The following is a 22,928-nucleotide window of genomic DNA, read 5'->3' as shown; positions in this document are numbered from 1 at the left end:
AGTAAAATAGTGTTTGGGGACCATAAAAAAAAAAAGAGTTTTCCAACTGTAAATCTGATTGCTGTTGATTAAGAGAGTGTCTGGGGAGAGTTAAATAGCACTTCTGGGGTGAGCGGCCTTAGTTACTAAGTAGAAAATTCAGGAAAAAAGCCAAGTGTGTTTAATTTCCCACAATACATCACTTCAACCATCTGTGAGAAAGATAATCTTCTCTTAAAAGAAGAAACAATTACTGAAAAAGGGGGTTTAGGGAAATAATTTGATACATATTTCTTGTTCTTTGATTAACTATTAATGATTGCTAAGACACATAAGCAATAACTAATTAATGTTCAAAACAATAATGCTGAATAAAATAAGGATCCTTGCTCTAAAACAAAATAATCTTAGCTGTAACTATGGTATAACTTTATTTGTGTGCATTATAAAGTTAAAACCCACTCCCATCTTTTTCCATGGATAGATGGATGGATGAGTAGGGAGACAGACAAATTGACAGGTGAGAAAAAATCCTATATGCATAAACTGACTTGCTTAATAAAATATTATCATAACTTGGATTGTAGGATAAAAACGGTGGCTTTCTAAAAAGAATAATTCTAAGCAGGATGACTTCTAAAATGTTTGCCATTGGGGTTATAGCTGTCTTTCATTTTTCCCCATAGATGCCTGTTCTTTCAATTTCTTTGATATTTTTTTCTTCCTATACATCTCTGTGTCTATTAGATATCTAGACTTAGTCTTTTACTTATATGGTACACATTTAGGTTCTATCAGCCACTTTGTGGAAGTAGGACAATTCCCTAAAAAGCTGCTTTCATGGCAGAAAGTGTTGAATATACAAAGAACAATACCATAAATTACGGGATCAAATATCTCTGTGAACACGTGCTCTAATCGTACATCGTAATTCATCTCTTAAGCATTGCTATAAGCAACATCCTTAGAAAAATCATAAGGAACTTCAAATTATGTGAAGCATTTGGTTTGCAGGGAAAGTTAAAAAAAAAAAAAAAAATCCCCTGCAAAATTTCCTCGAAACACAATTTATGTCCTAACATACTCAAAGGCTAGGGTTGTCACAGGCAACAGCAGCTTTTGTTCAGCATTTCTGGCTTCAGATGGATTCATGGACCGTTTGCAATCAGTGTTGAAATGCAGGCTCCAGTGAAAACTGTGAGAAGCTGAGAAATGTTACATGCATAATTCATAGTTCCCTCATCACTGGATATATGTGTGTGAGGATTCAGGGATACATTGCTACGCCAAATCACTGAAAGTATGAGTTTGGATATATTCAACAGTCTTTGACTCATTTTTTTTTTTTTTAATCTCATAAAAAGAGATCCTATGGAAGGCATTCTTTTTTTTTTTTTAATATTTTATTGTGGTTTAGGCAAAAGTTTACAGAACAAATTAGCTTTCCATTCAGCAATTCATACATCAATTGTTCTGTGACATGGTTACAATCTCCAGTGTGTCAGCCTCCTTCTCATTTCCATCTTGGGTTCCCCATTTCCATTTGCTCAGTTTTCCTGCCCCTTTTGCCTTCTTAACTCTGCTTTTTGGGAAACGCCACCCTTTTGGTCTCCTGTAGTTGACTGTTTTGAGAAGCATGCTCCTCCAGGGTGTTATCGTTCACTGTATTGGCCTGTCTTTTATGTGGCTGAAAGGTGATCTCCAGGAGTGGCTTCAGTTCTAAGTTAGAAGGATGTCTAAGGGCCATAGTCTCAGGGGTTCCACTAGGCTCTATCAGACTAGTAAGTCTGGTCTTTTTCATGAATTTGAATTTTGTTCTTTTTCTCCCATTCTCTCCAGCACTTTCTACTGTGATCCTGATGGATCAGAGCAGTTGGTGGTGGTAGCGGGGCATCGTTTAGTTCTTCTGGCCTCAGGTTAGTGGAGGCTATGGTTCCTGTGGTCCATTAGTCCTTTGGACTCATTATTTCCTTGAACCTTTGGTTTTCTTCACTCTTCTTTGCTCTGGATGGAAAGAGGCCAAGTTTTTAAGTCTCCAGTCACTACTCACCAAAGCAATATGTAGAACATTGTCTTTACGGGCTATGTTATGCCAGTAGACCTCGATGTCCCCTGAGACTGTGGTCCTTAGCTCTCAAACCCAGTATCTCAGTCCTGGGAGGTATTTGGTTATGGCTAAGAGATATTCATGACTGTGCCCCCTGTGCATTCAATTATACAAATGGGTATATTTGCAACATGTATAAATACACATGTAGAAATATCCGCTGCCAACTTTATATGTGCATGTGGGTGTACTCCCATATACTCTCCCACTCCTGTTCAGCTTATGTAACTACTTATGTATCCACTCGTACATGATTGTTTGTCATTACTGTCACTGCAGGATTATATATATAATAGTATTTACCATCATTGTTCATTGTGTTTTACTTTTGTGTACCTTTCAGTGTCTTCCTTTGCCTTGGTTATGTTGTGATGACTTCCCTCATATTGTGTATTGTTTTTCCCTTCACCAAAGTTAGCACGTCTACTATCTAGTTAGTGACTTTCCCTCCCACCCCATCTCATCCCTCATAACTGTTAAAGACTGTTTCTTTCCATGTGCAAACCTTTTCTTGACTTTTTATAACAGTGGTCTCATACAATATGTTTCCTTTTGCGATTGACTTATTTCACTCAGCACAATGTCCTCCAGGTTCATCCATGTTGTGAGATGTTATGCAGATTCACTATTACTCTTTAACCTTGTGCGTAATATTCCATTGTGTGTATGTACCAGTTTGTTTACCCATTCATCCATTGATGGGCACTTGGGTTGTTTCCATTTTTTTGCTATTGTGAATAATGCTGCAATGAATGTGGGTGTGCATATGTCTATCCGTGTCACAGTTCTAATTCTCTAGGATATATATATACCTAGGGCTGGGATTGCTGGATCATATGGTATTCCTATTTCTAGCTTTTTGAGAAAGTGCCACACCATTTTCCATAGTGGTTGCATCATTTTACATTACTGCCAGCCATGTATGAGAGTTCCAATCTCTCCACAAACTAGCAAGCATTTGTTGTTTTCTGTTTGTTTTTTTGATCAATGTCATTATTACCATTTGTGAGATGGTATCTCACTGTAATTTTGATTTTCATCTCTCCAATGGCTAATGATCACAAGCATTTCTTCATGTATTTGTTGGCTGCCTCAATGTCTTCTTTGGTGAAGTGTCTGTTCATGTCCTTTACCTATTTTTAAATTGGATTGTTTGTCTTTTTGTTGTTGAGGTGTTGGGATTTTCAATAAATTTTAGAGATTATACCCTTGTCAGATATGTCATTGCCAAAATTTTTTTCCCAGTCTGTGTGTTCTCTTTTTACCCTTCTGGACAAGTCATTTCATGAACTTAAGTATTTGATTTTCAGGAGGTCCCAGTTGTCTATTATCTTCAGCTGTTTGTGCATTATTAATTATGTTTGATAGTCCACTTAAGGCCCCTAGATTTGCCCCTAGTTTTTCTTCTATGATCTCTACAGTTTTAGATTTTACATTTAGGTCTTTTATCCATCTTGAGTTGGTTTTTGTACATGGTGTGAGGTATGGATCCTGTTTCATTTTTCTACAAATGGATATCCAGTTTCGCCAGCATCATTTGTCAAAGAGATGTCTCTTCCCCGCTTAATGGATCTCGACTCTTTGTGAAAATCAACTGACCATAGGTGGATGGATTTGTTTCCAGGTTTTCAATTCTGTTCCATTGGTCTATATGTCTATTGTTGTACCAGTACCAGCTGTTTTGACTACTGTGGCTGTATAACAGTTTCGGAGATCAGGAAGCATGAGGACTCCTCCTTTGTTCTTCTTCTTCAGTAATCCTTTACTTATCTGGGGCCTCTTTCCTTTCTATGGAAAGCATTCTTACTTTAACACTCCCAACTACTATGAGCCACATGGTCCTAAATTATCTGGTTTCTCTCTAAACTTCCAACATTACTACATATGCTTGTCTCCCTCCTGACCTTTCAGCTACATGGATTTTTGGATAATTCCTAGAACACTTGAAAATATTGCCTGACTCAAGATTTTTGCATCATACTCTTCTTTCTATCCAGGACCAGGCAGCTTCAAAGACACATTCCTCCCACCCCGACACATAAACGATCCCTACCTCCTGATATTCATGCTCTTGTAGCCCTCTCCTCTTAGTGTAAAGTGTGGAGTAGACTTAGTAATTTGCTTCTAATGGATAGAATATCACAAAGTAGTGTAATGTCACATCTTTAGTTAGGTTACAAAAGACTGGGTGCTCTCTCTTGCCTGCTCTGAGAGAAGCCAACGTCCATAGTGTGAGCTACTTTATAGAGAGAACAATATGAAGGTCATGAGGGAGGTTTCTGGCCAAAAGCAATCAAGGGAGTAAGGCACTACATCCAACAGCTCATGAGTAACTGAACCCTGTCTAAAACCATGTGAGTAAGTTTGGAAGAAAATCCTGCCCCAGTTGAGCCTTCAGATGCAACTACAGCCCTGGCCAACACATGACTACAACCTCATGAGAACCCATGAGCTAGAGGTATCCAGTGAAGCTGTGTCTGTACTCCTGACTCACAGAAACTGTGAGATAATAAATGTGTGTTGTTTTAATCCACTAAGTTTTGATGCAACTCATTCTGCAGCCTTAGATAACTAATACACCACCTAAACTATTCTTCCCTTGGCCTTTGCATTGCAGGCTTCTCCCCTTACTTTACTTCTTGACTTCAAAGTCACCTCAAAGAGGCTTTCTTCAATCATTTAATCTGAAGTAGACTACCTTCTCACCCTTTAATTAATAAACTTGTTTAATTTCTTTATTAGTTTACCAAGTGGTATCATCTGTTGGTTTTGTTTTTATTTCGCTTGTGGTTAAATTTAAACATGACAGATTCTATGCCTCCCTTCTTCTCATTGTTTATCACAGGGCCTAGAACTTCATAAGAGCTCATTAAATCCTGATTGAAGTATTAGTGATGATGCAGTTTACCTGAAATTCAAATTGATCAAATTGGAACTCTGTAAAACCTTAACAAAATGAAAAAAATACATATAGTCTAGAAGAGTTTAGTTTTTTTAACTGGCAAGTATATTTTATGATTATTATGATTGGTATTATATTTTGGTTATTAAAATGACTATGGCTAAACAGAGTACAGTAGATATGTCCTAGGTATGTAATGGACTTTACAGAAGCATCTATTTGAACTTTGTCCTTAAATGGTATTTTTGCCTTTTTATGATGTCTAGGAGCTAACTGTATCTCTGAGATAACAAGGGCAACATTTGTGGATTCAAAAAAAACAAATAAAAAGAGAAACCATTGTAATGTTTCTAAATTATATCTTCTCTAAATTCACCAGTCTCACAGCATAGTGTTACTGATTAGAATGCAAGGCACAGATGTCCATAAAATTTCCTATTGTCATCTAGAAAGCTTAGTGGTTTTATCAAAGTCACCAAATGAATTGTTAAATTTTGACATATAAACAAACATCAACAATATTTCAAGTTAGTTGGAGTTACAGATTTGTGAATCTAAGAATTAAGCAGTGGTGTGAAAAAGAAAGACTTTTAATCTTCTAACACATTTTGAAATATAATATTATAAAGAGAGAATTTCTTAATCCATTTAAGAAAACTTCCTCAGCTAATGCTGAAATAATCTATATTTTTTACAACTTATTTAACTTGAGTTGAAAAATGACTCAAATAGTAAAACAAACCATGCAGGAAAATGAGATCCTTTTGAAAAATGTATTGGAAATGCTGAAGTAGTCTATAATTCTTAAATGCATTTCGTGTGAAATGAGGAATGGTTTAAATGATAAAGAAAACTATGTAGAATAGGGTTGGCACACTTCTCTTCACAGGAAAATTAAATACTTAGTAGGGTCAGTTCAGCTAGCGTTCTCATCTTTGCTCTGCTGCTTACCTGCTACAGGAGGCTGAATAATGGCCTCCAAAGATAACAGGTTCTAATTCCTGGGACAATATATCACTTATAAGCAAAATGCATAAATTCAGCTTTATTTGGTTCTACAGAGTGAATGTTTATGGAAATAATAATAAAAAAACCAATAACATTAGGTATCTTTACATTTGTATTTAACTTATCCATATCTTGGAGGACAAAGTTGTCTAGAGTCAACACAGTGTTCTGTTTTGTCCCTTAAATATGATATGCATGAATGTCAAGATAACCTTAATAATTTTAATTTTTCAATCGTATATCACACTGGTATGCCTTTTGTGGTTATAGATTTGACAGTTTTGATACTCATATCTGCCAAGGTTTTCTAAGTGTCAACAAGTTACCTTTGTTTACTTCCACTTTAAAGACACTGAAGAATTTACCTTTTAATTACTTCCTGGATACATCTAAGTAGAACTGCCCACTGTTGTTTGTAGTCACATATCATTGTTAGGCCATGTGGTAACTTGATTTTGAATACATGCCAAATTCTTTAGCAAGATATTTGGGAACTTTCATTAACAGCCCAATCTTTTTCAGATGTACCATCTGAAACTGTCCCATCACACTACCTTTGATTTACCCTCAAAGGATTATTGAAAGTAATCTGAGCAGGTCTTTCATTTTCAGATCTCTATGCTTTTGTGCAAACTGTTTCAAATGCCGTGTAAAATGTCACCCCCAAGACTTGGTTTGGCCTTCTGCCTTCTTTAAGTCCCAGCTAAATTGTCATCATCTCCATGAAGTCTCTGTTTCCTTTGTTTCCTAGCTATCTTCCTCTTCTGGAAATAATTCATGAGCCTTTTTGTGTGCCTGCAATTTATATCACCAGCAGAGCATTATAGTCAGCTGTTGGCATTTGACTTCTGAATTTTTTTCTCTGAGAAATCTCTCTGACAAATATCCCATACTTTCTTCATTGATCATACTCCAGGGCATACTACATTGCCTGGTAACTAGTAAATGTAACTACTGCTTGACATATTGAATTGAGACAATTTTCACTATAATGCTGAAGCTTAGCCTCCAAATGTCTTCCCACAAAGCTAGGACATTGCCTTACACATAGCAGGAACGAAAAATTAACAATGAATAGACGAATGAATAGTTATTCTGATTCTTGTAGGAGGTTAAATCTCATAAATTGATGTTGATAAGTCTTCATTAAACTAAGAAAGATGATAAAGTCAGGAGGGAAGGCAATTGCAACTTTATTTATCACAAGTCAGAAGTTTCCTGTAGTGATCGTATTACTGTTACTTCTCGGATAAGACACACATATCCCTGTATGCATATACATGGAAATGGCCAAGGCAGGGAGCTTCTCTTTATCTCTCTCTGATTTACTTCCTACAAGAGTCAGAATAACTATTCATTCAGAATCAACTTGACAGCAATGGGTTTGGGGTTTTGGTATCAACATCAACAACCCAAACACATTTATGACTACAGATTCACAAATGATGATCTTTTATTGGGAAAACTGCAGGAAGCATGGTTGACTCAGCTGATGATATACAGCTACTCTTAAAACATTCATCAGATTTTTGTGTATTTCCTTAAAATTTAGAATTCTTTTTCACTACACACTCTGTGGGGAGAAAAAAAGAAAGAAAATCAATGCACAGAATGTCAAACAACAGAAATGTCAAGAAAGAAATTTTTTAGAAACAAAGCATGTTATATTAAGTTAAAAGTAGTTGGAAATGAGAGTCTCTAAATTTAAATTGCTAGTTTCTACTATGAGCACAAATTTGAAGGGCAAGGCAAAATATATGGAGAAAAAGGAGAATGTCAGATGGACACAATCAGAAATGATAATATATTACGTATGTATACATGTATGTTTTAAAGCACTATCATCTTGACGGCGTAGCAGGTAAGTGTTTGGCTGCTAACCAAAAGGTCAACAGTTTGAATCCACCAGCTGTTCCTTAGAAACACTATGGGACAGTTCTACTCCCTCCTATAGGGTCACTGTGAGTCGGAAACGACTGTATGGCAACTGGTTTGTTTGTTTTTTGATATAGCTTACTGCAGCTACATAATTAGAGAAGAAAAGTAGGAGCCTAGCTACAAAGCAAACAAATCATTTGAGTCTAAGATAGAAGCTGACCAATAAAGCATATCATTGAAATGGAAGAGCAGAGGATCATTGAAGAAAAAGGAGTCACAGTGGAAACCTTATTCTCCCTGCATGTATTATGCCTAGACTCTCAGAAATAGTCAGGCAGATTAAATTGATAGTGAAAATGTTTCGGATGAATGAACTTGGTTTTGAGCATTCTCTGCTGGTGTTTTAGTAGGGTTTCCTCCCCTAGACTCTGCCTGCTCACTTGTCACATGTCCTATTTAATTGCCTTCTCCCACCTTCTAATTACACACTAGTGGCTATATCAAAGAAATTACTAGCACTCTTCCAATGGGTGCTGTTGTTGTTGTTGTTAGGTGCCATCGAGTCAGTTCCGACTCCTAGTTACCCTAGACACAACAGAATGAAATACTGCCTGGTCCTGCTCCATCCTCACAATCGTTGTTATGCTTGAGCTCATTGTTGCAGCCACTGTGTCAATCCACCTCATTGAGGGTCTTCCTCTTTTCCGCTGACCTTGTACTTTGCCAAGCATGATGTCCCCCTCCAGGGACTGAGCCTTCCTGACTACATGTCCAAAGTATGTAAGACGCAGTCTCACCATCCTTGGTTCTAAGGAGCGTTCTGGTTGTACTTCTTCCAAGACAGATTTGTTCGTTCTTTTGGCAGTCCATGGTATATTCAATATTCTTCACCAACACCACAATTCAAAGATGTCAACTCTTCTTTGGTCTTCCTTATTCATTGTCCAGCTTTCACATGCATATGTAAAATTTTGCTTGCGTGTGATATTAATGATATTGTTCTATAATTTCCACATTTGGTTGGATCACCTTTCTTGGCAATAGGCATAAATGTGGATCTTTTCCAGTCAGTTGTCCAGGAAGCTCTCTTCCATATTTCTTGGGATAGACGAGAGAGCACCTCCAGCACTGCATCTGTTTGCTGAAACATCTCAATTGATATTCCATCAGTTCCTGGAGCCTTGTTTTTTACCAATGCCTTCAGAGCAGCTTGGACTTCTTCCTTCTGTACCATTGGTTCCTGATCATATGCTACCTCTTGAAATGGTTGAACATCGACTAGTTCTTTTTGATATAATGACTCTGTGTATTCCTTCCATCTTCTTTTGCTGTTTCCTGCATGATTTAATATTTTCCCTGTAGAATCCTTCACTATTGCAACTCAGGGCCTGAATTTTTTCTTCAGTTCTTTCAGCTTGAAAAATGCCGAATGTGTTCTTCCCTTTTGCTTTTCTATCTCCAGGTCTTTGCACATGTCATTATAATACTTTGTCTTTTTGAACTGCCCTTTGAAATCTTCTGGTCAGTTCTTCTACTTTATTTATTTATTTATTTTTATGAGAGTGCCAAGAGCTACTGCTATTATCCCTGATTTTACCCAACAGATCCTAATTACAATTACTAGTTCCCATATAACATGATTTTGATTAATCCTTTCATATTTCTAATTCACGAAACAAAAAGAAGTATGTATAATTATGTTTATTGATAAACAGGTCAATCTTACCCTGCCCAAGACTGTGACTTCCCTTGCATGAATCTCTTCCCTTCTATTGTTTCCAAGAGTAATCCAATGGGGAATATGAAATATGATCTCCAAGACAAAGAGGGGTTCTTAAATCATACTGAGAACATTTTCAAAACCTGTGCAGTTGCACAAGGGCGGTATCTTCCCCACATACCTAATCAGCCAGGAAGAGACAAAGAAGAAAGAACGAGTCACTTCCTCTCAAAAATGTGTAATATAGAGGCAACGTGTATCCTATCATTCTATCCATCTCAATGAGCTAGACATCATTTTCCCAAATAAGAAAGAAATAAGATTTTGCTCGCTAAAAAGAGAATTTTTCAGAATTCACATTATCCAGTTACTATAACTTACTGAATATAGTGAGGCATCTAACCTTTTCTTGTCTTCTTATCACTCAAGAAAGTATCTGCTTATGCTTGACAATGCCAATTATTAGTAATGATTTCAACTAAAGAACTTTTGTTATTATGGCTTAAAACTGGTGTAGGATATACCACTGCCTACTGAAACAAAACAAAACTTCTAGAAGATTTGGTTTCAAAACACAGAGGCCGAGTCTTTGTAACATCTGAAATTAAAGTCTTTGGAAAGAATATCTTCAGTTATTGTAATTCATAATTCTCCATAGAATTAAAGAACAGTAAGTAAAATCTTCAGTGGAATAGGAATGCTGACTCTAAAAGAAAATAAAAAAGACCAACGATTGGACATTAAATTTAGCAAAAGAAACTATTTGTTTAAGAGACATTACTACCTAATGTAAAAAAAAAAAAAAAAAAGTATAAATTCATATTCTAGATTCTTTCAAATGTGGACCTGACTGTCTAGATATAAACAGTCTCATGATTTTAGAATCATGTCACTGAGACTTTTTTTCTACATCTTCTCCTTCTCCATTCCTGGAGATACCTTTCTGAAGATATTCCCTTCAGTCTCCATACTGAAAGGATTACAGTGATAAACCACAATCGAGTTTCTTCTATGTCAGTGCTTCTCAAATTTCAATACACATATCCACCTGGGGATCTTGTTAAAATGCAGATCTGATTCTACAGGACTCGGGTGGGGATACTATCCTGTATTTCTAACAAGCTTCCCGGTAATGCCAATGTTGCTGACTCATGGACCACACTTTGAATAGCAAGAGTCTGTATAACAGGAAGTAGGAGAAAGGAAGCATTACCTGGGTGATGAACCCAGTTCATTGAGTCAGACATCAAAGTGCTAGCCTTGCCATTACTATAAGTATCTGATAAAAAGGAAACTTTGGTTATTATGCCTCACGATCCTCCACTGGGTCAAAGTAAAACCTTTTGTGAAGATAAAATGTCCTCTTTGTGAAGAAAGATGTGACAGAGAACTGGCCAATAAACTTCACCACTTTCTTAGCTTTATAAGCAAGGATACAATATATATCCCAAGTATCCTTCTATCATCTGTATAATGAGGAAAAAATAAATACCTTATAGTGCCATGTGAGGATTTAATGACATAAGGTGTTAAAGCACATAGTAAGTGTTCAATAAACATTATTCACTTACTAATGATATTATAAATAACATTATTACCATCACTAACATAAAAAAAAAAAAAAAACTATCACTGAAACCCTGGTGGCATAGGGGATACGTGCTATGGCTGCTAACCAAAAGGTCGGCAGTTCAAATCCACCAGGCGCTCCTTGGAAATCCTATGGGGCAGTTCTACTCTGTCCTGTAGGGTAGCTATGAGTCAGGATTGACTCAACAGCAAAGAGTTTTTATCATAAAAATGGAATAGTAAAGACCACAAGGGAAATCCAGTCCAATATATGCATTACACAGTTGAGGAAACTGAAGCCCTGACAGGTCAAGTGACTTGCAAAGTCTGAATTCAGGGACTGGAGGCTAGAAGTCTGTTTCTACCGGCTGTAGGGGAAAATTGTTCCAGTCTCAGTCTCTGGCATTTTGTGGTGTTCCTTGGTGTTAAAGGATTCTCACATACTGTCACCTCCTTGTGTGTGACTCCATTTCTGTGACTGTCCCTCTCTTTTACAAAATGCTATTCAGAAGGGATTAGGATTGGGAACCATCCTACTGTGTATGAGTTCCTTAATTTTATTGTTATCATCTGCAAAGAAAAACCATATTTCCTCAAACAAGGTCACAGTCACCAATTCAGGGTTAAGACAACATATTTTGGGGGAGGCACAATTCAAGCAGTAATAGTAGAAATGAGAGAGGAAGACATTAAAAAAAAAAAAAAAAAAAGAACTCATGTCAGATAAAAAAGCTTGAGAAAGTTCAAAAAGCCCCTTGCTATGAGTCGGAATCGACTCGACGGTACTGGCTTTTTTACCGGAGGAAGGGCCAACCTGGCGCTGGGCTTGTAGGCATGTGCCCAATTATGAAGGATCTTATACAGCACAAAAATGGATGAGATTTCATTGTAAGGCAGAAATATTAAAACGGCCACTAGGAGATCCCTGGTAAATTTTGTTCACCGTATACATGTTGTAAATTTTTTAATTAGTTGTCAGCATTCAACAACTGGGAAATTTCATATGAATGTTCAACTTTTTCAGCTTCCCTTGGAAGTTCAGAAGACCTTATCACACTAGGGCTGCTGTTCCACCCTGCAAAGATTAGTTAGAACAAAGTTTGGTTATCCTTTTTCAAAGGCTCATATGTTTATAAAATAGCAGACTCAAATTCCTATCGATGTACTCTTGACTCCTTTAGACCTTTGAAATTTATAACCGCATCAGCTCATACATTAAAACCTCTCTATGTTTAATGTTCAATAGCACTGCACTGATTAGATTTTGAAGCTTTTGGTCAATGGATGTAATACTAAAGTGAAAGATTTTCTAAACACTTCCGATATTGGGCAAATCAATTATTGATTCCAAGAAGGGGCATTTTCGATGCAAGGGCCTCCACTGATCATTGACTAGCACCAAAGAGACCAAAGTCATGAGTTCAATTTCCTTGGGCACAATTTTAGCTCCTTTGACCCACGGCTATCAGTCACGACTCAAGAACTACCATTAAGTAATCAACCATAATATACCCATAATAAAAAGAAATTCAAAATAAAACAAATCAAAGTAAGTCAGTTGTTTATTATCCATATTAATGTTCAAATATTCACATAAAAACACGAAGAAAGTAAACAAAAAATATAAACATAACTCCTGAATAAAACTTATCCGTTTAATGTAGTTCTTTTTACAGAACTAAGGGGTAACCATCACTTAATTCCAGCTGATTTTTATCATGTGAAACAGCAGACCTAGCATAAAAAGGTCTTCTGAATTTTCAAGGGGAGTTAATTATTAACGCAAAATTTCTGGACTGTTAAATGTTGATAATTAATTCAAAACTAAAATGGATGCAGAAAGGAATTCCAAATGGGCACAGATACGACAAAGGTAGTTTTGTAAACAGTTCCATGTACTAAGTTCTGAAGCGTATTTGTGGAATGGAGAGAAATTCTTTCAAATATTCATGTGAATTTTCCATAATCTTGAATACAATTCCCCAGACTACTTAATTTTTATGAAATCATCAAACTCCACTAAGATATTTGAAACCAGGAGGGAAATTTTACTGGTGTTATTTATCTGAATGTACAAAATACGTTTATTTATTCATTTGGTGTTTTAGGAGTAGTGCAAATACTTGTGTGGTGTCTGAAGATGTAATATATTTTTATTCAACTCAGGTTTTGAAGAAATCATATGAAAAAGTATTTTTAGTAATTGTTGGCATAAAATAAATGAGGATATTTATGTTTTCAGGTAAAGGAGTAACAAATTTATGAAACTCAATGGTCATGAAAAATTTTCATTATTAAGGTAGTCTTTCCATTAATTCCATATATCTTAAAGGTCATATCCTTTTTGGTGGTAATGTTTTTGATTGATATTTTGGGATGTTATTGCCATGGAAAGGAGTGATGACCTTATAGGCAGTATATGGTATTGGCAAAGAATAATGACTATACCATGGACTGTCAGAAGAACGAACAAATCTGTCTTGGAAGAAGTTCAGCCAGAATACTCATTGGAAGCAAGGATGGTGAGACTTTGTCTTTTATACTTTGGACATGTTATCAGGAGGGACCAGTCCCTGGAGAAAAGACATTATGCCCACTAAAGTAGAGGGTCAGTGGAAAAGAGGAAGACCCTCAAAGAGATGGATTGACACAGTGGCTGCAATAATGGGTTTAAAAATAACAACTATTGTGTGGGATGGCCCAGTGTACCATTCTGTTGTACACAGGGTTGCTATGAGTCAGAACCAACTTGGTAGCACCTAACAACTATAGTAAATTGACAGAGGCATCTATTTTTTAAAACAACTTTACTGAGGCGTAATTGACACACCATAAATTACTCATTTTAAGGGTGCAATTCAATGACTTTCAGTAAATTTCCTGAGTTTTGCAACCATCATCAGAATCCAATTTTAGAACATTTTCCTCACCTCAGTAAGATCTCTTGAGCCTATTTACAGTTATTTCTCACTCCTACACCTGCCCCAAGCAGCCACTATTCTAATTTCTGAGTCTCCAGATCTCTGTTTTGGGACATTTCATATAGATGGAATCGTATAATGTGTGGCCTTTTGAGTCTAACTTCTTTACCTTAGCATAAGGTTTTTGAAGTTCATCATGCTATACTATATCAGTATTTCATTCTTTTTTTTATTATTAAGTAGTATTCCATTGTATGGATATTCCTCATTTTGTTTATTCATTTACCAATCTAATTATCGGTCTCATTTTTTTTTAAAATCTAATTCACAATATTTAAAGAACTTTTCTTGGGTGGGGTTCCATTTAAAATACTGCAGCTATCAGAGAGAGCAGTGCTATTGCTTCCTTATTCTTAGGTAAGAATGTAAAACAGCTGAATCTCTTTTTAACACTAGTTGGCCAGGCCTTGATAATTTTGCATTCTCTAACTATACAATAAAACCATCTATTAACTAATCAAGCAAATATAGTATAATTTGATTGTGACCCCAAATTTCATTGAAGCGAAAATATTGTAGGGCACCAATCGTGATTTTTCTAGACACTTCCACATAAGCAGGGCTAACAGCATGAACCACAGGAAAGAGATTTTGAGAAAGAATTACAAATGGAAAAATCCATTAATAAAAAGAGCATGCTTAAAGAGATTCCATTTTCCTAGCAGAGGTCAGAAGGAGCTGTTTTGTTCAGCAAAGCTTTAATGCTTCATGAACACACAGAAAAGCTAATCCCAGCCTAGTTAAAAATGCCAAGTTCATGCGATGGCAAAAAGAAATGTTATACTGCTTATGGATTTTGCAAAGAGTGGAAAAAGAAAAAATACTACAAAATATGTAGCTCTATATGCTAACAGGCTTTGGAAGAAGTTTCATTCTGTATATAATCAAAATGCTGATACTGGCTGACATATACTCAAAATGTGTAAACAGAGAAGAGAGAAGCAAGGGAAGGTATGGAAGATTAAGCCAAGTATTGTATAATTTATGAACCCCTGGAAAATGATAGAGTGTAACAGGAAACAACTGAGACTCATTATCTGTGCACTACATAGAAAATAGAAACTACCTGAGTAGCGCTCAAATACGCTTTCGTTGTGAGCTTAATATACTTAATTTGCAGTTAGTCTTTTTGTAGTCATTATTTTATCATTTAAAAAAAAAATATTTCTATACATTCTGTTTTTGCCATATATGTTTTTATTGTTCTTTTCACAGAGAATTCCCTGGTAAAATTAACCAAAAACCAAACCCATTGTCCCTGAGTGGATACCAGCTCATAACAACTCTATAGGACAGAGTAGAACTGCACCATAGTGTTTCCAAGGAGCAGGTGGTGGATTTGAACTGCTTGCTTTTTGATTAGCAACTGCTCTTAAACACTACATAACCAGGGTTTCCAATAAAATGAAGTGAACATCAAAATCTAGATTCTTTCTTGACATGTTTTTCAATGAAGTTTTACTTCAGTGGTTTTATTTTCTCTGGACCAAGTTTAAGTTTTTAACATTCGTTAGTAGTAAAACCTCTGCTTCATTAAACAAAGTCATTGGAATGCAAAATATCTTTATACCATACATCAGGGATAATATTTTTATCATGACCCTTGATATCAAATTGCTAGAGAGAGAAATGATGTCTCATAGAAGTAAAGTAATAGCATTATCTTATGGATATTTGAAAATATTTTATTTCTCTTAGCAGTTACTTTGTTTTGGGATCACACATTTCAAAACTTGAATTCTAAACACACATAAACCGTTTAACTCCTACTTACGCAATACCGAGATCACCGTGGCTGCCAGAGGGCAAGGAAAGGAGTAGGGAGGCCAAATAGAAGAACCCAGAACATAAAGGAAGTAGGTTGATGGCATTAAAACAAGCAGGTGACAGTGGCATAGGAGCTCAGTTTGGGACATCAAAATATAGATGCAAATTGTCAACTGGATATATGCATTGGAATACAGGACAAGAGTTTGGGTGGAAATAAAAAGTTGGGAATTATCATTTACAGATGTTATTTGAAGCCATGAGAGTAGATGAATCACCTAGGAAGTAAGCATTGGCAGAAAAGACCAGCAGTCCAAAAACTAAGCCTGGGATCTTTAAAATGTACTGGTCAGAGTGATGAGAAGACATCCAGGAAGGAAACTGACAAGAAGCCATGAGAAAGTTAAATGAAATAACAGGAAGTGTGGTGTACTGGAAGCCATAGGAGACAGCCTGGTAGGTTTTGTCTGCAGTTCCAAATCAAAGTTCCCATGGGGATGAGCCTGAGGAATGGTACCACTTCTCCCCTAGTTGCTCAAGCCAACACTATTGGTGTTATCCTTGAATTCTCCCTAACTGTTCACTCTATCAATTACCTTGTTTTTTCCATCCTGTGGCCCAAGTAACTCTCAAATCTGTTCTCTTTTCCTTACTTTCCTGCATTTTTCATAGCTCAGGGCACCATCATCTAAGTCCAAGATAATAAAAGAGCCTCCCAGTCTTTCCTGTCCTTCTGTCCCCCCAGAATACTGTTTCACTGACATAACAAAGAAACTTTACAGCCTATCTTCTTTATGATGATGCAAGTGATCTTCCTAAAATGTTAATCTGACAAACTAGAAACCCTACTGTTTTCCATTGCCTTCAAGATCAAATCTGTACTCAATTGTCCCTCACAATCCATCCTCTGTTTTATTCTCCAGCCTCATGTCTTTCTTTACTGACCCCATACATTCCAGCAGTTTATTCTAGTTTTTCGGTTTCTCAGCTCTAGCATCAGATCTAGCCTTGGTCCTCAACACAAGCTGTTACCATGAACTCTGCTGATCCCAGCTTCACCTAGTTAACTCCTACTCGTATTTTAGGTCTCAGTTTATATGTTAATTCCTTCAGGAATCCTTTCCTGGTCGTCTTCATCTGGGATTAAATATATATATATATTGTTGTTGAGAATATATACAGCAGAATATAAACCAATTCAGCCATTTCTACATCTATAATTCCTCTATAATTCAGTGACATTGATTACATTCTTTGAGTTGTATAACCATTCTCACCTTCCTTTTCTGAGTTGTTCCTCCCCCATTAACATAAATTTACTGCCTCCTATTAAAAAAAAAAAAAAATTTTTTATTCCTATTTAAACTTTCAAGTTTGCTGTTGTCATTTTGATCCTACATAGATAGTTCTTAAAAGAGCACAATGCTCAAGGCAGACATTTTTTACTAGTTAAACCAAACTGTTGTTTGGTTTTAATAAGACTTCAGGGGATATTTTTGGTTTACGGTTTAAAGATTATCTCAGGGCTATAGTTTCAGGGGTTTCACACGGGATTTTTTACTTTTTTCTGGGATTCTTGTTTTAGCAATGATCACACTAATTTTTTTAATAATTTATTTTATTTTTTGTTGTTGGGAATATACACAGCAGAATTTACACAAATTTAATAATTTCTACATGTGCAATTCAATAAAATTGATTATATACTTCAAGTCGTGCAAACGTTCTCAAGCTCCTTTTCTAAATTGTTCCTCCCCCATTAACATAAACTCACTGTTCCCTAAGTTTTCTATCTAATCTTTCAAGTTTCTGTTGTCAATTATTCTCACACTAATTTTTCATGACTTATTTACTTATTGGTTTGTATCCCTAATAAATAGGCAGTGTCTTTCTTGTCCACTGTGTTTCATCTGAACTGGAGAACAATTTCAGAAAAATTGTTGTTGGTAGGTGCCACTGAGTCAGTTTTTGTCTCATAGTGACCCCATGCAACAGAGTAGAATTTCATAGGGTTTTCTAGGCTGTAATTTTTATGAGAGTAGATTGCCAGGTCTTTCTCTCAAGTTGCCGCTGGGTGGATTTGAACCACCAGCCTTTCAGTTAGCAGTCAAGCACTTAACCATTGTGCCACCAGAGCTCTTTCAGAAACATTATAGGCCTTCAACAAGTAATTGCTAGCTGATGGGAAAGGCAGCACAGAATGTGGGTGTAATGGGCACAGCATGACCAAATAAGCTATGCCTCTAAGAAGCGCACGAGAGAAAAGGATGTTTGTGCTAAATGTTTTGACATATATAATTTGGCAACAATACCAACAGTAACCAAGAATGAGTGTATGATCATATATGTAGGCTTAAAGGCATATATGCCTATGGGTAGGTTAAAAAAAAAAAAAACCCAAACCCTTTGCCATCGAGTCAATTCTGATTCATAGTGACCCTACAGTTGAGTATGTATGTGTGCATGGCTAGACATATTTATATGTATCTGTATGTATAGACATGTTTGTGCACACATATGTATTCATAGAGGACACACTGTTACAGGTACTTCTCAGACATAACCAAACAACTACTGAGAATGATTTTCTGGGTTTGAAGGCTTAGACCTTAGTCTCATGGGACAACTCAGTCAATTGGCATCACAAAGTTCATGTTCTGCATTGTAGTGAGTTGAGTAACATCTGGGGTTTTAAAAGCTTGCAAGCAGCCATCTAAGATGCAACTATTGATGTCTACTCGTTAGGAGCAAAAGAAGAAGGAAACCAATTTCTCAGAGAAGAAACTAGTCTATAGGGCTGAGAGCCTACACAAACCACAGCCTCATCTACCCTGAGGCCAGAAGAACTAGATGGCAGTGGCATCACTATGGTTGGTGTCACCCTGTGCAGTAACTCATGGTGCCACCCCACCTGGGTAGGCAAGGCCAGCTGGTGAACCCCCCAGTGGACAGAGCAGCCCTGCCTTACCTGGCCCCCAGCAGGGCTGAGCACCATGCACATGGCTCTGGTCCTCCTAGCCCTGCTCCTAGTGGTTCTCCAAAGCTCTTCCCCTCTCCCATGGCCAAGGTGGACAGCTTGCTCTCCACCTCTCCACCCAATGTTGGGCACCACCCTTCCTACCTCTTCCCTGACTGGTAAATAATGGGGGGTGTGGTGATGAGTTACCTCACTGGGTGATGGGTGACACCAACCCTAGTGGCACCACTGAGTCAATTTTTGACCCTGGGGTCATTTTGGTTTCCCTACTCCCCACACCTCTCTGGTGACACCACTACTAGATGGTGCCTGGCTACCACTACTGACTGTTCTGATCAAGGCCTAATTAGATGGATTCTGATAGAAGAGGATAAAAATGTGTAACATAACTCAAATTCTTAAAAAGTCCAGACTTATTAGATCAGTCGAGACTAGAGGAGTCCTTGAGACTATTGCCTTGAGATATCCTTTAAACCTTGAACTGAAACTATCTCCCAAGGTCACCTTTTAGCAAAATATGATTGGCACACAAAATAAAGGATATTATCTGTGAGTACTATGCTCTATTAAAAAAAAAAAATCTATGTGAGATCTAACGGTCAACAATTACACTAAAGCAAAGATGAGAAGATAAGGGGGCTGGGAAAGTAGAGTCTTGGAAACAGAAGAACCCGAACACAAAGAGAATGTTAACATATTGTGAAAAATGTAACTAATGTCACTGAATAATTTGTGTAGAAATTGTCAAATGGGAATCTATCATGCCGTGTAAATTTTCACCAAAAACACAATAATATATTACAAAAAAATAAATAATTCTAAATAAATAAAATGAATGAAATCTTAGCTGCTCTTGCTTTCTCACCTGAACAACACAGAACTTCTAGCTCCTGCAAAGTCCTTTTACTTTTGTACACACTTGGATACTTTCAGGGGTCCTAAGGGAATATTGTCATGCGTTCACGAAAACATTTATTCCCACTAGGCGCTTGCGATATTTTGTCAGGCCCCAAATGGGCCCTGTGCTCCCCATGCATCTGTCATCTCATACTGGCATCAGATCCCTATTAACTCCTGCTTTGATCATCAAATAAACATTAAATATACTCCATGTCTCTTCCCTAAATGGCCTGCTTTAGATTCCTAGCACACTCTAACAACAACATCAAAAAATACAGCAAGTGGGTGGCTTTAAAGAACAGAAATTTATTTTCTCACAGCCCTGAAGGCTAAAAGTCCAAATCTGAATCTTGGTCATGTCAACTCCTTTTCTGGGCCTCGCTCCTCTTTTTTGGTGGCTGCAGGCAATCCTTGGTATTCCTTTGCTGCTTACAGATCCATCTGCCTCCATCATCACATGGTGTCTCCCCCTGTATGTCTCTGTCTATTTGGCTGTTTTTATAAGGGACCACTTAGAAGGGATTAGGTGTAGGACCCACCCTACCCTGTATGGTCTCATTAACATAACAATATAAAACTCCTATTTCTACATAGGGTCATACAGGGGTTAGGACTTCAACATAACTTTTTGGAAGACCCATTTCAATTCAATCCATAACTCTACCCTACCAATTGATACTCTATTATTATTTTTCATCAACATAACTATTAAACAGGAAATTTTAGTAGCTTTCTTTTATCCTAATCACCTAATGGTGAGTTAAGTCCCTGTCAACTAGTCCTACACTTGCTTTGCAACTTTATTTTTTACTTCTACACATTGGTCTTTCCTTTCCTAGTGTCAACAAATTTTGGAGAAGCATATTGATAGCATAATTTGTACTAAGGGCCTCCTCAACATATTTACCATAAAGCATAATGAATCTTTTTTTTTTTTTTAATTTTGTCCTGTGTTGTTCCCCTTTTATGAATCTATTCCCACCTACCTCCTTGAAAATTTAATTCTTTAATTTTCTCCAAAACGGATCTTCATGAAGATTTTTTAATCCTCTTTAGCCCATTGTTATATTTGCTTCTCTGAATTGTATTCTCATCTATAATACCATATAACCTACCATTTTGTATATTAGATACTTGTACTTTTCTTCATGAATTGACATCTGGCATTTCAAACCTTATCATAGCTCAATATTTATTTTATGTGTGTTCCACCACAAGTTCTATCAGAGTGCTAAGTGCAGAGTGTGTGGTTTGTCTTTTTATTGATGGATAGAAAGAGGAAAAAAAAATTCCAAATGATCAATATGTAATTAAACATTATCATCTTTATTAAGGAAAGTACTATGCTATTAAAAAGATACAGAGCCTCTTCAGTATGTGGTTGACTTCTCAGACTTACATGCAATTCCTTTTCTTAAAATATTTAGCATGATATATGTCAGGAAAAATAATTCCCAAATCTCTCCATGAGTAAATATAATTTGCAGAGAGCTGGTTTTGGTCATTATCACCATACTTCTTACTAGATCCACTTCCTCATCTCCTTTAAATACATTTTATTTTAGTCATCATGTTGGGAAATTTTCCAATAATCTGATTTTTTTCAGTGGAAAATTTGACTGCTATAAAGTTCATAATAAACACTAAGAGCATGTATAAACGAAGGCCTAATGAATGAGTTGTGACCTAATATTGGCTACTAAAGGCCATTTTGTCTTATCCCAAATCTCTAAGGTTATTTATAATCTGAGCTAAAGGTGAAATAAAGGGAAGTTCCTGATTTGTGCTAAAATATTTCTGGGATTGGCAGAATCGCCCTCAAGTGAGGAGCCACCAGGGCCTTCCGATCTTATAGTGGGTCTCAAGAGTCTATTGAAGTGCTGGCTTAAAGCTTTGAACATAATATTTATTGCCACAGAGTGTCTTCTAACTGCTCTTCAACTCTAATACTATATAATGCTGTCTCAATTGTAAGCTAGCTTACTTAAGTCAAAGCATGTGCATTTGCATATTTCCATTTGATTGGCTATAATGGAAAGCATACAGAAATAGTCAATTTCCAGATAAACCTTTGGCTTTTGCACAAACCTGAGCAGTAACTAGAAGCCACGAGCAGCTTATTCACTACTCGTTCATTATACAGGACTCCTTTATTCTACTTATTTTCAATGACAAATTACTTTCAGTTGTTTTGAACTTATACTGAGTATTCAGGGTGACAATGAATCACTTGTTTTTCCAGGATCTCTGACTATTCTGAGATTCCTTACTGTACGCAAATTCTTGCAGACAAAAAGAGTTTTCGAATCCAGAGAGAGACATGATGTATGGCAGCCCATCCATTTAACTGGATGCTTCCTATGCTGGGTTAGTTAATGAGTAACAAAAGGATGGTGAGCCTGGTAGGAAAAATATTAAGTTATCATTAAGAGCTACTAAGGTTTTATATTTAAGAAGCACAACTTAGAAACTAAGTCTCTATTGTGGCTCACGATTAAGCATGTGTGTGTTTTACAGTGCGGTTGAATTTCTTAGTTAATCCGTATCTCAGGATATGGACCAGAGGCAATCCTCCTCACTATGTGTTCTTTGAAGCGCTACAATACTTACTAAACCAAAACCAAACCAAACGCAGTGCCATTGACTTGATTCCAACTCATAGTGACCCTACAGGGCAGAGTAGAACTGCCCCACAGAGTTTCCAAGGAGCGCCTGGCAGATTTGAACTGCTGACCCTTTGGTTAGCAGACGTAGCACTTAACCACTACACCACCAGGGTTTCCACAATACTTACTAGGGGTTATAATTTTGGCCTCTGTCTCTAGAATTCCTTGGAAGAATATAGTTTTGAGAATGCTACTCATAAAAGTTCCAAGTGTTCAGAATAATTTCCTGATTGACTAACTCAGTGACACACAGAATCTGACCAGAGTTCTATAAGTCACACTAATGACGGAAGGCATTTAGTCTGAACTCCTGATGCTACTGACCAGTCAAGAAAGCTACTATTCATTTTAGCAACTCGACCACTGCACACAAATAGGAGTTTCCTGCTGGCTCAGCTGTGGGGCTTTGGCATTTGTGCAACCCTTCTCTTAAACTTAAGCCTAGTGGGAAACTTGTGTCTTAGAGAAAAGAGG

The sequence above is a fragment of the Elephas maximus genome, chromosome 2 (assembly GCF_024166365.1).
Source record: "Elephas maximus indicus isolate mEleMax1 chromosome 2, mEleMax1 primary haplotype, whole genome shotgun sequence".
Classification (NCBI taxonomy): Eukaryota; Metazoa; Chordata; class Mammalia; order Proboscidea; family Elephantidae; genus Elephas; species Elephas maximus.
The sequence above is the reverse complement of the archived record's forward strand: the minus strand, read 5'-3'. Positions refer to the sequence as shown.